This window comes from Erinaceus europaeus, chromosome 3 (genome assembly GCF_950295315.1).
Source record: "Erinaceus europaeus chromosome 3, mEriEur2.1, whole genome shotgun sequence".
NCBI lineage: Eukaryota > Metazoa > Chordata > Mammalia > Eulipotyphla > Erinaceidae > Erinaceus > Erinaceus europaeus.
The window spans coordinates 108,752,703-108,769,496 of NC_080164.1; the positions used below are offsets into that span (position 1 = coordinate 108,752,703).

The window sequence follows — 16,794 nt, forward strand, 5'->3', positions numbered from 1 at the left end:
ATGTAAGTGATGGACTTTGGGACTTAATTAGTATATGACTGATGTCAGCCTACGAATATACTACTGACTTATGCAAATTCACAAGGGATTGTGGGTGCGGTGGAAGCTTTTAAAGCTCCTGTCGGCCAGAAAGGACACTGTCCCAGTTCCTGCTCTCTATTCTCTATTCCGCATGCTCTGGGTGCCTGCTCTCCTTTTGCCCTGGACCCACCATGCTGCTTCCTGAACACGTGTAGCCAAGTGGTGGTAACTCATCTTAAAGACTCATAGCTTCTGCCATCATGACTAGCCTGTCTTTGCCCCTTTGCCTATTTTACTGTAGCTAAATAATGCATGATGTAATAAACCTCCCATTTGTTTAAATCCCTTGTTCAAAGTATGAAGTTTTTATTTTTTAGTTACTATACCCCGCCAGGTGGGGACTGGGGGCTCAAACCCAGGTCCTTGTGTATTGTAACAGGTATGCTCAGCCAGGTGTGCCACCACCCAACCCCTGTTTCTATCAAATAAAATAAAAGAAAATAAATTTGGAGTGATGAAAGTTACAATTTCAAGGGTAACTACACTTTACACATTTTTCCTGGTATTTGAGTATAAAGAAAAGCCTAAATATTAAATGTACCCTAAATCCTTGGAAATAATATTCTCACATACAACTGCACCAAATCTCGTTATATGAGTCTCCCTGTTCAGTGGAGTCACATCGCCCATGGAAAGTCTATGACATCCATGTTAACTTGCTCCTTTGATCTGACTGTTCTAGCAGGAATTTGATGGTTGATGCTTTTTTTCCCTTCTGAATCTATCAGCTGATTTCTCTTGAGATGAAGCAGTTTCTTCCTGGTCTCAAAGGAGTATATAATCAATGTGGACTGGAGATTGCTGGTCTAGGAAAAAGGAGGGAAGAGAGAGACCTTTGCAGTTCCTGAGCCTGAGTCTGAAATGCTTCTCCTACCTGCATGTGTATCTCCTCTCTAAGCATAATCCTGAAGGGATGTGCTCCCTCCTCCTCCTTCCCCATCCAGCCTCAGGCTCTGAAGCTCAGAGGCAGAGAGGAAGATCTGCTAGTGGTGGAAAGTACAGGATCCTACTAGCAGGACAAAGGACAGATGGGGACCATGGGTGTATGAGGAGTCCCTCCCACACCAAAAGGTGACATGAACATGACAAGTCCTGCTCCTCTAGGACTTGTAGCTGTCACCATGGGGGCCTCATCATGTTCTAGACTTTTTCTCTCTCTGATATCACCACCACCACCACCACCATCTCATCATCTTCATCAGCAACATATTTATATGAGGGGGCAGAGCACTTGCACAACTCTGACATACGGTGGTGCAGGGGTATTAAACCTGGGGCCTCAGTCATACATGCTCCTCCACTGAGTTATCTCGACAGGGCATTGTCACCTGCTATAAAACAACATACTCAGTCAGGGTTAGGGTTAGGGCTGGGGCTGGGGTTAGGGGTTAGATTTAGGGTTAGGGTTGGGGTTGGGTTTGTGGTTGTGATTAGTGTTAGGGCTGGGGTTGAGTTTGTGGTTGTGGTTAGGGTTATGGCTGGGGTTGGGGTGAGGGCAGGGGCTATGTTTAGGATTGGTGTGGATGATGTCATTGGGGCTGAGGTTATTGTTAGAGTTGGATTTGTGATTTAAATTGTGGTTTTGCTATGGTTGAGTTTAGTGTTAGCATTAGGGTTTGTTTGTGTTTTTGAGTTGGAGTTTGGTTTGGTATTTTTTTTGGACTGGGTTTATTTTGGAGTTTTCTTTCTTTAAGGCTCTAAGTGAAGGTATGTGTTTGTATGTGTTTGCATTAGGTTTTGCTTTGTTGTTTGTGTTGATGTTGAGATTGTTTTAATTTGTGTTGGGTGGAGTGGGGTTCTTTGGTTTAAGTTTTGTTTGACCTTAGGTTAATGTTTTTGTTCATTTGGGGTTATGTTAGTATTGTTAGTTTTACCTTATTTTTCTATTTGCATTTGGTTTAGTTGTTGCTATTGTAAGGTTTAGGTTTTTTGTTTAGTGTTCTGTTGAGGTTTGATTATGGTTTGTGTTGGGTTTTCATTAGTGTTAGGTTTAGGATTTTGATTTATGGTTAGAATTTGGGTTTTGGTTATGGTTGTGGTTGGGCTTACTGTTAAAGATGGCGTTAGGATGGTGTTGGGCTTAGTGTAGGGTTAGTGTTATGGTTAGGGTCTGAGTTTGGCTTGCTGTTATTATTATGGTTAGTCAGCCTTCCAGAGTCGTCAGAATGGAACTTCGGGTTTGCCAATAATTTTTGCTGTGGAGATTCCTCACAATACAGGTGTCAGCCCCTTGTGCTCCATCTCTCCCTCCACTGGGCACAGGTCTCCAAGGCCCAGGATCTCCCAGACTTATCAGAACCGGCATTTCTTTCCCCTTAGCTACAGTGACTAATCCCCTTCTGAGCTCTGCCCTCTGTCTTCTTCCTTATTCTGTGAAGTCACTAAGCACTCTGGGGCTGACCGCCCATATGAACAAAGTTGCTGTGTTGACCTTTGGCCTCTGGTCTCTCAGTTTCCCCTACCTGCCTCATGTTCTTCTCAGTAGCTCTTAAACACCCTGCTGTATTTGCTCTGCACCCTAAGGTGGGCATGGGCCTGCATAGCTGCGGAGACTGTGAAGTCTGATTTTTTTTTTTTTACTTTTTTATTTTTTTTAGGATTCTCTATAATCAATAAGGAAGGCTCTTCCTCCATACCTCAAGAGTCTATTTGTATTCTGAGAATAGTGCTATTTCTCCCTACAAGGTGCATATGTATGTACCTCTATCTTCCTATCTATCTATCTATCTATCTATCTATCATCTATCTATATATCTACCACCTATTTTTTATTTTAGGCCACTCTACTGGGGAAATGTTGATTTGCAAGACATTTGTCATCAGTTGTGTGCAGTTCCTTACCTACGGATGGTAGCTGTCAGCCCACCTCATTCCCCATTACACTGTCACTGTCTTCCCTCATAGGACACTGGGTCACCAATGCCTTTTCAAGCCCTTCCTGCTTTCCTCTTTAGATCCCTTGGATTATGGCTAATGGAAGCTTTACTCTGTATTTTCCCTTTCTTTGTTTCTCACATCCTACCTATCCATGAAGGTTAAAAAAAAAATGGTGAGACAGCAGTGAAACACCCGGCTGAGCATCACTTACCATGCACAAAACCCCAGTTCAAGATCCAAGTTCCCAGTTACCACCTGCAGGGAGGAAGCTTGACCAATGTTGAGGCAGTGTTGTAGGTCTCTCTCTCTCCTTCCTTCCCTCCATCCCTCCTCCTCACTCCTTTTACACCTCTCTATTTCTCTCCTTATATTAGAAAAGCAAGAAAAAGGCTATCAGGAACAGTGGATTTGTTATGCAAGCAAGAAACTATAATAACCCTGGTGGCAAAACCAACACTGGTGCTGGGAGAGTAAACCAGCTTACCAGACACGCAGGCTTGAATGGCCTCCCCAGACCAAACTTTAATTATTTTCTCTCCCTTTAAAAATACTTATTTATGGGAGTTGGGTGGTAGTGCAGTGGGTTAAATGCAGGTGGCGCGAAGCACAAAGACCAGCACAAGGATCTGGGTTCAAGTACCTGGCTTCCCACCTGCAGGGGAGTTGCTTCACAAGTGGTGTAGCAGGCCTGCAGGTATCTATCTTTCTCTCCTCCTCTCTAGCTTCTCCTCCTCTCTCCATTTCCCTCTGTCCTATCCAACAACAATGACATCAATAACAACAACAATAATAATTATGGTAATAAAACAATAAGGGCAACAAAAAAGAATAAATAAATAAATATTTAAAAAATAAAAGAATATTTATTTATTACTGAATAGAGACAAAAAATAATTGAGCAGGAAGGGAGAGACAGAGAGGGAAAGTGACAGAGAAACATCAGTAGCCCTGCTTCACCATTCATGAAGCTTCCCTGTTGGCATGCTTCTAGTTCTGCTTCTGGGATCCCTTCCGTTACATTGCTTGACCTTGTGGTCTATTTACATGGTCATTCTGTTACATTGGTTTGGTCTCACTCCCTCTGCCTCTGGGAGATTTTGGTTTAGTCTTTGCCTTTTCGTGCTTCTTGCTTCTCCCCACCCCCTATCCTAGGTACTTCCTGGGTTCCTGACTCTGCTGCGGGAGGAGAGAGAAGAGGACAGATTTGGGTTGTGATTAGATTAGATTAGTTTTTTGAACTGTTTGCTCGTGAATAAAGAAATACTGCTTCTCTGCTCAGCCGTGTGTCCCTGGTCTCTGTCTCCCACCGGCGAAGCTAGCCAGGCATACTGGTGAGCTGGACTTTGACGACACTTCCCCTTTGTAGGTGGATACCAGGAACTTGCACCAGGGTCCTTGTGCACTGTAGTGTGTGCACTTAACCAGGTGTGTCACCGCCTGGTTTCCTTCATTATCATCATCATCATTATTATTATTTTAGAGAAAAAATGAGAGAGGATGGATATACAGAGAGGAGAGATATATAGCAGTGTTCCCTGTCTCCTGGAGCTCTCCTGGTATTGTTCATTGTGCTCCCAGTGTAAGGCTGGGGATCTAACCTAGGGCTACACACACACACACACACACACACACACACACACACACACACACACAGATGTGTGCTCAACTGGGTAACCCAGCCCCTGGCCCCCTCTAGAAAGTTCATTTGCATGAAGCCTTCCCCCTCATGGGCATCTCTAATGGAGCTCTGTTTTTGGAGTAGATAAAAGAATTTAAGACCCTTCTACTCAGATTCACTCCCAGACTGAGAGAAATTGAAAGGGGAGAGGGAGACAGAGAGGAAGATAGAACACTTGTGAAGCTTTACCCCTGCAGGTAGGGACAAGGGACTTGAACCTGAATCCTTTGCACACTGTAATGTGTGTGTAAAGTGTGCCACTACCTGGTCCCTCCCACTCCCAGACTTTTCCCTTCATTTCCTCCAGAGGTCCCAGGTCTATATACCTTTAGGGTACTTTTAGGTCGAGAGTTATGCAGTGAGATATTCTTTGGGTCCTTGATGCCTAACCACTGCTTCCTTCTAGCAAGACAAGGCTGGGGGGTGAGATGAGGTTGGGTAGGAGGGACTTCAAGGATTGTGCTTTCTATGCTTCAGCCTCTGGTCTAACACCACTGCCATCACTGATTAAATGTTTGACCATTTGCCTGTTGCTTTCAGCTTTAGTTTGTAGCTTCAAGGACAGTCTGTGAGGATACCTGTAGCTCAGTTCTCCAGATCACTGAGTTCCTGACTCTTGCCTGGTTCTGACAGGAAGAGTGGAGCCTACGAGTATAGTCTGAGTTCTTAATCACTATCGAGAAGCAAGTCCTCTGAAGCTTCCCCTGGAGCCAGTGTTCCTTGTCTTTTTTTTTAATAGCTTTTATTAGTGATTTAATAATGATTAACAAGATTGTACAATAACAGGGGTACAATTCCACACAGCTGAATTTCCTGTCCTACCCTTCCATTGGAAGCTTCCCAACTCTTTATCCCTTTGAGAGTATGGACCAAAATTCTCTATGGAGTGCAGAAGGTAGGAGTTTTAGCTTCTGTAATTACTTCTTTGCTAGGCTTAAGTATTGGCAGGTGGTTCCATACCCCTAGACTGTTTCTATCTTTCCCTAGTGGGGCAGAGCTCTGTGAGGTGAGGTTCCAGGACACATTGGTTAGGTCACAACCTTGTCAGATAAAGCAAGGACTACAAAAGCAGGATAGGGCAAGAGATCAGCACATTTTAATGATAATTTTTTTAATCAGTACCAGGCCATTCCATCATCTGGGGCTCTAGTCCTTGAATTCCCACACAGATATGATGGGCCTAGACCTCTGACAGATTCCTTTCTCCAACATCACTGGTCATATCCATGAGGAATATCTTCATTAGCACTCTTATGGGCCTCTCCAGGACCTTGCCCTAACTGTAGAGCAGCAATGGTAGGGACTGCCTCACTCTCCAAAGGGAGGCTGGGTCATCCTTCTCTGCCACTTGAGGAAGGCTGGTTCTGAAATGAGTACAGCCTAGAATGTCTCCAGCTGGGACACTGGACTATGAGCTCAGACCGATAGGGACTCAGAGGTTATATAGGCTCCTATGTTAAATATGAATAGATACGGGCCCTGGGTCAGATTTATGGGGTTAATAGTTAATGGTTCATATACTTTCCTCATGTTTGGGAGAGAGTACTGCCCTAATCCAACTCTCTAGTCCTATTCTCAACTCTGACACTATCTATCCCAGACAATATTTTTAGTCTACCTGCAAGTAATCTATCAGGCTCAGGCAAAGATTACCAAAGTCATGTACCCCTTGGAACATACCTAAAATAGTCTTCCTAGCTTCTTCTCACACGAAGACTCCCTAGTTTCATTTGCTCTATTCCTACCTTTGGGTGCCTGTTTATTGCACAATTTGCTGTACATCATACTGCTTTTCAGCCACCAAGCTGCAGATTCTACCGTGATGCACAGTTTCCCCCTTCCTTGGAGATTTTGTCTTTCCAGACCCCAATTTTGTCTTTTGCCAGACCCCAAACTCCCTTCTGAGCTCAGAGTGGTGACAGTGTAGGAGACAGATCTGTTTGGCTGTCTCAGAGGCAACGTGTTTATTTATTCATCCATTCACTCATTCATCACTCATATTTCTCACCGACATCTCTAGAACAGTTCCTCTGTACCAGTTTATGTCAGTTTATGCACCCTAGAGAGTAAGATGGTAGCTTCTCTGGTGTCATTCCATGTGCCATATACTTTGTTTCTATGATACTCTGATTCTCTTTGCCTCATCAGTAAACAGATAAATCTTTTAAGCAATAAACATAAATGATAAAAACCCTACATGTTTTAAAGAAATAAGATGAACAGCGTATAATTTGCCCATCATTCAAATTCATATTGTTCTCAAAACTCAGTGAAACTCAAAAAAGAACAGACACCTCTGTCTTTAAATGGTCCCAGGCTATTGACAAGAGGACATTCTGTCTGGGGAGATGATGTTATGGCTGCAAAAAGAACCAGAAAGCTGGATCAGGGAAGAGAGTAGCTCCCAAATGTGGGAAAGGTGTATAAATATTGTTGACTGTAAACCCCATCGATTTGATGTGATCTGGGGCCCATATTCAGCTTAGGAGCCTATGTGACCTCTGCATATCTGTAGGTCTGAGCTCACATTCTGTGGTCATGAGTAGGAATGTTCCAAGTTGCCCCAATTTCAGAACCCATCTTTTTCAGGTGTAGCATAGAATATGTTGTCCAGCCTCCCTTCAGAGGATGGAACATTCTCTACTAGGGAAAGAGAGAGACAGGCTGAGAGTAGGGACCGACCTGTCAATGCCCATGTTCAGTGGGGAAGCAATTACAGAAGCCAGACCTTCCACCTTCTGCACCCCATAATGCCCCTTGGTCCATACTCCCAGAGGGATAAAGAATAGGAAAGCTATTAGGGGAGAGGATGAGATACAGAGTTCTGGTGGTGGGAATTGTGTGGAGTTGTACCCCTCTTATCCTATGGTTTCTGTCTGTGTTTCCTTTTTAAAAAGAAAAAGAAAAAAAGAGGACATTCTGCTAGGAAAAATATTTTATCAGGTTCAGTATTGTTACCTTCTGCAGTCAAATGTCCTACCTCCTTCCATTGGACAAGAAGACCAATAACCCACTTTTCTCCTCCTCTTCACTCACTTGTCTCTTGAGTTTTGTTTTATTCTATCCACTCATTCTCATTCTTGGTTGTCATCAAAGGTTTTGATGAAAGAATCCACCGGTCAACCCCGAATGTGTTACATAGTGTGGAGAAAAGGCATTTGGCTTTGGATTATTTTGGTGATTCCTAATAATACATTTCATAAGCTGGCTAAGTGATCATTTCAAAAATCATTTTTTATTACAAATATGTGATGTCCACAGAAGAATGGGGCAGCATTTACTTGAGTAAAAATATGAAATCACCTGTGACTTTATCACCTAGCAGTAAAGTCACAGACCATCAGAATATGACCTATAGGGGGGCATCGTCTGCATTTGTTAATTGCAGAAAAGATCTTTATCCTGCCTTCAGAAGGTGATAGTGTTGGTAGTATAGCTCAGTGGTAGAGCATTTGACTGCAGAAGGCAATAATATTGCACCTGATAAAATATTTTTCCTAGCAGAATGTCCTCTTGTCCATAGCATGGGACCATTGAAAGACAGAAGTGCCTGTTCTCTTTTGATTTTCACTGAGTTTTGAGAACAATGTGAGTTTGAACAATGGGCAAATCATACATGGTTCATTTTATTTCTTTTAAACATGTAGGGTTTTATCATTTACATTTATTGTTTAAAAGATTTATCTGAGGAGTTGGGTTATCTGAGTTGCAGCGGGTTAAGCTCATGTGGCACGAAGTGCAAGGACTGGACTGAGGACCCCCGGCTCCCCACCTGCAAGGGAATCACTTCACAGGCAGAGAAGCAGGTCTGTAGGTGTCTATCTTTCTCTCTCCCTCTGTCTTCCCCTCCTCTCTCCATTTCTCTCTGTCCTATCCAACAACAACAACATCAGTAACAACAACAATAGTCATAACTACAACAACAATAAAAACCAAGGGCAACAAAAGGGAAAATAAATAAATAATAAAAGATTTATCTGTTTTGCTCATGACACAGAGATAATCAGAATATCAGAAACAGAGTATCTGGCACATGTAATTCTGGGAATTGAACTCAGAACCTCACACTTCTGAGTCCAGCACTTCAGCCATTGTCTTGACTTCTGGGCTGGGAATTTACATTAATTCACTAACTGCCTAAAACTACTTCATAAAGGAAACTCACTCCAATGGGAAGAACAATTATCTGTTTTTACATAAGAGGTGACTTGGAAGTGGTGGTTGGTAGTAAATTCTATAAAATAGAGTCTCCTTTCAAAAACCTAGTCAAATCACAATTATCGTGAAGAAAGGGGTCTATCTTTAATTGGTCACTATACATTTATTTACACTGATGGGATGCTTTTGTATGCTTTTATCCATCACAGCACTAAGGTATGCTTTTGTCCATCACAGCACTATTTGTAAGTGCCCTAAACTGGAAACAACCCAAGTATCCAATGACAGAAGAGTGGTTAAAGACACTGTGGTCTATATATGCAATGGAATACCACTCAGCTGTCAGAAAAGATGAGAGCGTCTCTGTTACTATGACATGGTTCCTACTGGAGGGGACTGTGTTAAGTGAAATAAACCAAAAGAATCGAATGATCTTCCTTATAGGTGGAACTTAACAAAACAAGGTAAAACACAGGGGAAACATGAGTCAACTCCGGTCTAGTTCAACATATTGAAGAACACAAAAGAGGAGAGGTGTGAAGAATGTGAAAGATAGCTGGGGCCCCATATCTCATGGCAGAGGAGGACAAAGTGGTAGTGGGTGAAGGATGCTGACGCATATCTTAGGGAGATGTGGAAATGTCCCCATGTGACAGACCAGACAGCACATGATGTAAATCAGTATTTCCTCTGCAAGGTGGTTTAAAATGAAGAAAAATGAAAGTTATGGGGAAAATTAAGCTAACTAGAATTGAAGTGGACCTACACACACACAGACACACACACACACACGAAAACTGGGACAAAGATGAGTTAACAAAGAGGCAATTTTATGATTTTTTGTGTCAATATGAAAGCTTATTAATGCAAGATCTAAAAAAAGAAAAGAAAAAGTAACGTGAATAGAACTGTCTGACTTGGACTATGTTTGGGGCTGATATTTAGTCTGTACATCCCCGACAGGTTGTTTTTAACTAGCATCCATGCTGGTTAGTCTATACACTACTGTTCCAGGTGTGCACTCAACTTTTTTTTATTGCTGTTGTTGGTCCACACTGTTGGAGAGTGGGCCTACTCTCCAGGAAGTCCAGGTGGGTTGACCCTAGGCTCTCCCCCACTCCAGGTCGAGACAATGGCAGGAGGTTCCCCCAACCATGTGAACTAATGATGGATGGCTTCTCCAGAAGGGAGCTACATTTCTGCATATGTCCCTTCTCTCCCCTTAAACTGTATATTGTGTTTGGCCAAACTTGAAAACCACAGCCAACTCCTGTTACTCAACTGCCCCCCTACTCCCCCTCCTCTGAAGTGCCTATAATTTACACCCAGGGAAAATTGCATTGTGAGCTTCTGATCAAACCTTGTATGGTAACTCTTGACTTGTGATCAAACAGTTTGTAGGTCAAAATGTGACTATGCATTATGTTGCTTAGTTTGGGTTAATGATTACCTTAACCTTCTCCCTGTGCAATAAGTATATCTGCTTGCTTTCTCCCTCAATAAACAAGTTGCCTATTTCTCTGAGGCCTCTCCTGGAGCTGGATGAGTCTGGCGTGATTCTTTCCTCTCTATGCATGCCACCCCAGGATTCCCAGGGGGCCGCTCTGACCTTCCTCCCCAATGGCTGGGTAGGCGGAGGACCTGGAGCGACAGCCTGCACCACACTTATGTCTGTAAGATGCAGCTGTTCAATGTTTGCAATGTCAGTCTATAATATCAGTTGGTGACAGAGCTTTGTCATTTATGTCTTTAATAATTTACTCAAAAATTGCTCAGTATCATCTATGAAGTTTTTTTTTTGTTGTTGTTGTTGTTTGTTTTTACCAGAGCACTTCTCAACTCTGGCTAATGGTGGTACAGGGGACTGAACCTGGGACTTCAGAGCCTCAGTCACAGGAGTCTTTTTGCATAACCATTATGTTATCTATTTCTGCCCTATGAAATGTTTCTGATACTGCAGATTCAAAGCAAGATCCTTCTTTGGAATTCTGCAGAAGGTAATGGCCTATTGTTATGAGTGACCTATTGGCAATAGGCGTACAGAATATAGGAAAATAAGTGAGGACATTCAGTTATTGAGTTCTTAGGATTCAATTTTACTGAACATTATTTGCTTTTATCAGATACTTTATGAATTATTATGCTAGGTACGTATTTTCTATCCATTATCTCATTCAACACAAACAGCACGTGCTTAGAGTAGATTCTATTCTTGTCTTCAGTTAGCCATAAGGAGCTTGCTAAGAGTGATAGCTCACCAGCAAGTATACATAAGATGTCAATCTCTGTGTCCTGATAATAAGACTAAAAACTATTCAGTTCATGATAGCTGAATACTTGGCACTTTCTGACTCTTGACAATATAAACAAAAACCAGTTGTTTTACTATATTGGAGTATACTGCTATTGTTCACTGAGATGTTCCTGAAATATGAAAAATTTTAATGCATGGTGATTACTACTGAATAGGCTACCGAAGAAGTCCTAGTTACCCAGCCTAGAAAATTTAAGTTTTTGAAAAATGTCTCAAATTTTGATTGAGACATTAACCTGTTTATTATCTAACTTACACTTTTTGGATAAAATTTTTTTTTCATTTCTGATTTTAAGAGTTAGATGTGTTATCTTATAGAGTTCAGAAATCCCACAACAACCTGCAAGTGTATTGAGAAAGGACTAAGAAATGTGCACTGTGAAATTTAAGACTCAGCAAAGTCTACCAATCACTAAGGGCAAAGTCACTAGTCTCTCTATTCAGTCTCCATGGAATAATGGAGTGAAATCACAGTGATCTGAACTTTAAAAAATGGAGAACAATAAAGACCATGAAGTTCATTTTACTGGCAAATCTCATGATGCAAATGCTACATCTTGTATTTATATTGTGAATTCTATAGACCACTCATGGAAAAGAGAGTGGGGAATTCTATGTTGTCTTTTTGCCATGGTCTGTAAACATCAACTCTCAGAGGCCTATGAAGCCATCAAAGGCATCACTTATCTCCATGATTATAGAGATGTTTGAGGTAACTTATGTTTAAACAAAACTCAGAAAACTCTAGAGTCTTAAGAGAGGACTCTGAAGTGGTTGAATATGCCTTTTTATTTCACCATTTTGACTTTGAACAACAATGTTCCAATTGGGCTGATTCATCAGGACTCAGCAAGACCCTCAAAGAATGTATTTTGCCTTTCCTTCATGTATACAGTGCTCATTAAATAATATCTGGGGAACTAGGTGGTGGTTCACCTGGTAGGATGTACTTGTTACCATGCATGAAGACTCAGGTTCAAGCTCCTAGGCCTCACCTGTGGGGGGAAGCTTCATAAGCAGTGCTGCAGGTGTATCCTTTTTCTCTGTCTTTCACTCTCTTTCATTTTTTTTAATCTTTATTTATTTATTGGTTAAAGACAGTCAGATATTGAGAGGGAAAGGGGAAATAGAGAGGGAGAGAGATAGATACCTGAAATCCTACTTCACCACTTGCAAAGCTTTACACTTGCAGGTAGGGGCCAGGGGCTTTAGCATGGGCCCTTGTTCACTGTAACACGCACTCAACCAAGTGCACCACCACCCAGCACCTTCTTTCACTTTCTATCAAAAAGGGGGGGGCAGTGAAATTAAGAAGAAAAATAAAAAAGGACCAGTAGAGTGGTGCAGGCATCTAGCCACATTAGTAACCTTAGTGACAACATAAATAAATAAAACAAAGAAATAGGTAAATAAATCTGTTTGTGAGACATCCAGTTTCCACAGTATAATGTATGCTAAGTTTTCTTTTCTTCTTTCTTCTTTTTATTGAGGTTTCTTTCTTTCTCCCTTCTTTCTTTCCTTCCTTTATTTCTTCTTCTTTTTTAATTTTTTAAATTATCTTTATTTTATATACTGGATAGAGACAGCCAGAAATCAAGAGGGAAGGAGGTGATAGAGAAGGAGAGACAGAGAGACACCTGCAACACTTCTTCACCACTTGCGAAGCATTCTCCTTGCAGGTGGGTGTTGGGGGCTCGAACCTGGGTCCTTGTGCACTATAACATGTGTACTCAACCAGGTGCACCACCACCCAGTCCTCTTATTCCTTTTTTTTTGTAACCTTAGTGACAACATAAATAAATAAAACAAAGAAAGAAGTAAATAAATCTGTTTGTGAGACATCCAGGTGCCACAGTATAATGTATGCTAAGGTTTCTTACATATATATATATATAACGTATATTTATATATATATGTTTTATATTTATATATAAATATAAGTTTTGTATTTAAATATATAAATATAAGTTTTATATTTATAAAAGTTTTTCTTATATTTATTTGATAGAGATAGCCAGAAATCAAGACGGAAGGAGGTGATAGAGAGGGAGTGAGACAGAGAGACAACTGCAACACTCATTCACCACTTGTGAAGCTTTCCCCCTGTAGGTGGGTACTAGAGGCTCCAACCTGGGTCCTTGCACATTGTGACATGTGTGCTCAACCAGGTGTACCACTACCCAGCTCCTATGCTAGTACCCAGGGTATAGAAAATTCTTAGCTATGGACCTGGTACCACGTTCCTTCAGCTTGTTTTGCTTTTATTCCATGACTATTTATACCAGCTATTATTTGAGTTGGAGCATGAACAGAGAAACTAATATGAGATAAAAATCAAAGCAGCAAAATGTGCAGGCTATTAGCATGTTCAGCCTAGAATCCTGGCAGAGACAGAAGTTAGTGGATGGGAGCATCTAAGGACTTGGCTGATTTAGATCAGTGTCCCACAGCCTCATTCCTACTGCATCAAAAGTTGATATTTGTTGTTAAAATTCGGAGACTCCAGCTGGCCGGGCTAGCTTCACGGGTGGGCAGGGAAGCTGTATTTCTTTATTCAGGAACAACGATTTATAAACTAAGACAAACTAATCACCAAACAGAACTCTCCTGCCTCCTTCCTCCACAGCGGCCTAGCACTCTAGAACTCTGCAACTCTGGAACTCTCTTGGGGTTCCTTGGGGCGGGGACAAGCTTATTATCTGGAATAAGACAGAGGGCTACAACTAGGGAGGGAACCATCTGCAATAGAAGACTCATTTTAGGTGCCCCATTGTGTTCTCCTGAGAGTCCTTTCTTTTGCTGAATTCTAACTCTCCAGACCAACTATTAGATTTTGTTCTTTGGTGCCAGGAAAACCAAATGTTATTATACTCAGAAGCAGGGCAGGTCTCCTTTTAAGGGATGCAGCTTTTAACAATCTTGTGGCTAAAGAGACCTCAGCAAAGAAGAAGGCAAGTTAGTGGGAGATTAAGCAGGCCCTCTGGGAACTGGGACAGTAGCTCAGAGCAGGAAAGAAATGCTAGTTTTGAGCATGGGAGGGAAAGCACAGCTGAGAGCAAATGAGAAACATCAGGGAGTCAATCAGACTGTGCAGGAAGGTCCAGAAATGGCATTTTTTTGTCTGCTGGCACTAACTCCCTAGGGACAAAAGGAACTGCATGTGTGTGACCTGAATATTGAGTTGAGAGTATTATCCAGGCGGAGGGCATTCTTGTTCGTTTTTAAATCTGCAGATGGGCAGATGTGACACCATCAATACCGGTACTTGTGTTTGCTAAGTTTGTGGCACAGTGGCCATACAGGAGGGGTTCAGTCTTCAAATGGATCTGATAGGTATTTTTCAGTTTTCACAGTCTAAGGATGTTAGACTATGACTGCCTGGTGACTGTGCATGGTGACTGATGATGCAAACTACCAGAAAAGCTGTGATTTATCAATGGAAATCTAGTCTTTGCAGAATTCAGTAGACTTTCACATTTCAAGAAAATCCTATGGCTGAAATAGATCCCACCATTTTCTTCTGAGTTTATTTTAAGTCTAGCCTAGGGAATATAAAAGACATTGAAGCTACTTATTCCACATAAATTTGCACATGCATTTTGATTATCTAGTCAACCCAATATAAATAAATTTTATCTAAGTCTATATGGAAGAAAAGAAACTGTAGAAAATCTTTTCTATATGTTTATGTTAATTTGGAGTACTCATTTTTGAGAATATTTCTATTTTGAAATATTTCATTTGCAATGTATTATCAAAAAATCCTGAATGAAATCATCACATTTTTTGTCAGCATTATACAGGCATACCTCAGAGATACTATGAGTTTGTTTCTGAAACAGTACAATCAGATATTGCAATAAAGTAAATTGCACAAAGCTTACTTCAATGTTGTAGCCAGGCTCAAATCTGGACTGTATATATGGCAAAGCAGTGTATTATCTAAGTGAGTTATTTTGCGGACCCTATATAGAAATTTTGTTTATTGGTTGTAATAATAATTATCTGTTGCTTTCATAAACTCTAAGACAACAAGGAGCCTTCCTCATTCTCTTTAACATCCATCTTTTTCCCTGTCCTGGAACCTCTGGGACTTTGCTTGTCTTTCTTGATGCTTCTCATCATGATCACATACCATGTGATACTTCCTCTGTTGGCCTCAACCAAATCAATATAATCAGTGCCACCACATCACGTTTTACTTCAGTCTGTATCCAGAGACACCAGGCCTGAGATGCCAACTCTCTAGCTCCAGTTCTCTGCCACCAAATTGCAAACACTACCGTGACACCATCCTGACTTCCCTGGACAGATGGACTCACCAATATGTCTTGGAACCTCAACTTTCCAGAGCCCTACCCCACTAGGGAAAAACAGAAACAGCCTGCCAATGTCCATGTCCAGCAGAGAAGAAATTACAGAAACCAGGCCTTCCACCTTCTGCATCCTATAAGGAATTTTGGTCCAGGGCCTGGGTGGTGTTGCACCTAGTTGAGTGCACACATTACAGTGCTCAAGGAAGTGGGTTTAAGCCCCCCAGTCTCTACCTGCAGTAGGAAAACTTCACGAGTGGTGAAGCAGCACTGCCAGATGTCTTTCTGTCTCACTGCCCCTCTCTATATCCCCCTTCCTCTTGAGTTCTTGCTGTCTCTACCAAATAAATAAAGATAATAAAAAATTAAAAAAATATATTTTTTGGTCCATACTCCCAAAGGGATAAAGAATAGGGGTGGGAATCATATGGAATTGTACCCTTGTTATCTTACAATTTTGTTAACCATTATTAAATCACTTACAATAAAAATAAATTTGGTTTGTTCTATACTATAGTCAGGACTAGGGAGACAACATAATGGGTATGCCAAAAGCAACATAATGGGTATGCCTAAGGCAACAAAAGTCCCAGTTTAAACCCCCAGTGCTACCATATATATGCCAGAGCTGAGCAGTGCTCTGGTAAAATCAATCAATAAATAAACAAAGCTTCTTACTGCACTACATATAAAACAATGCACTTTTATGTTATGGAAACAGCTTTTATCCTTAAACCTCCTGAGCCTAGTTCTGCAAACTCAGATTTTTCTTCTATAGTTTCCTTACTTTCTAGCCTTCACAGAATAAAAGAGAGCTAGGCTTCTGTTCTGGCTAGGGTTTTGGCTTAAGGGAATATTGTGACTGGTATGATCAGCTAGCCAAACAAAACACTAAAACCTTTTCCCATGTCAACAGTAAGGCTGCTTCACTTTCTGAATGTACATGTGTTCACCAGAGTAGCTCTTCATGTCAGCTTATTCTTGATGGACTTTTTCTTTGTCTCTACAGCTTGTCCGTGTGTCCCCAGAGAGCCAACTTTTATAGAGGTCAGCTTTTAATATGCTTTGTTCACTCATCTTGATCATTCCTAGTTTTGATTTAGAGTGAGAGGCAAGAGTCCCTTCTCCTTGAACTTGGTAGTGTGCTGGCCAGGAGAAAGTAGGGAGACAGGGAGGGAGAGGGAGAGGGGGAGGGCGAGAGGGAGAGGGGGAGGGGGAGGGGGAGGGGGGAAGAGAGAGAGTGAGAGAGAGAGAGAGAATGAGAACTGAAGAGTTTCCTTCAATGTGTTAGGGAGAGGATTCAAACCTGGGTCGCACATGTGACCAAGTGAGCTATTTTGCCAGACCTCTAAGTGATCTGGGTTAAGGTACAC

The 16,794-nt window shown here is 41.5% G+C and overlaps 1 protein-coding gene across 1 annotated transcript in view; it reads right to left on the reverse strand.

Annotated features, from left to right (window-relative positions):
• GRID2 (glutamate ionotropic receptor delta type subunit 2) overlaps positions 1-16,794 on the reverse strand; it is a 1,638,698-nt gene that overhangs the window by 50,350 nt on the left and 1,571,554 nt on the right. The window lies entirely within an intron of this gene.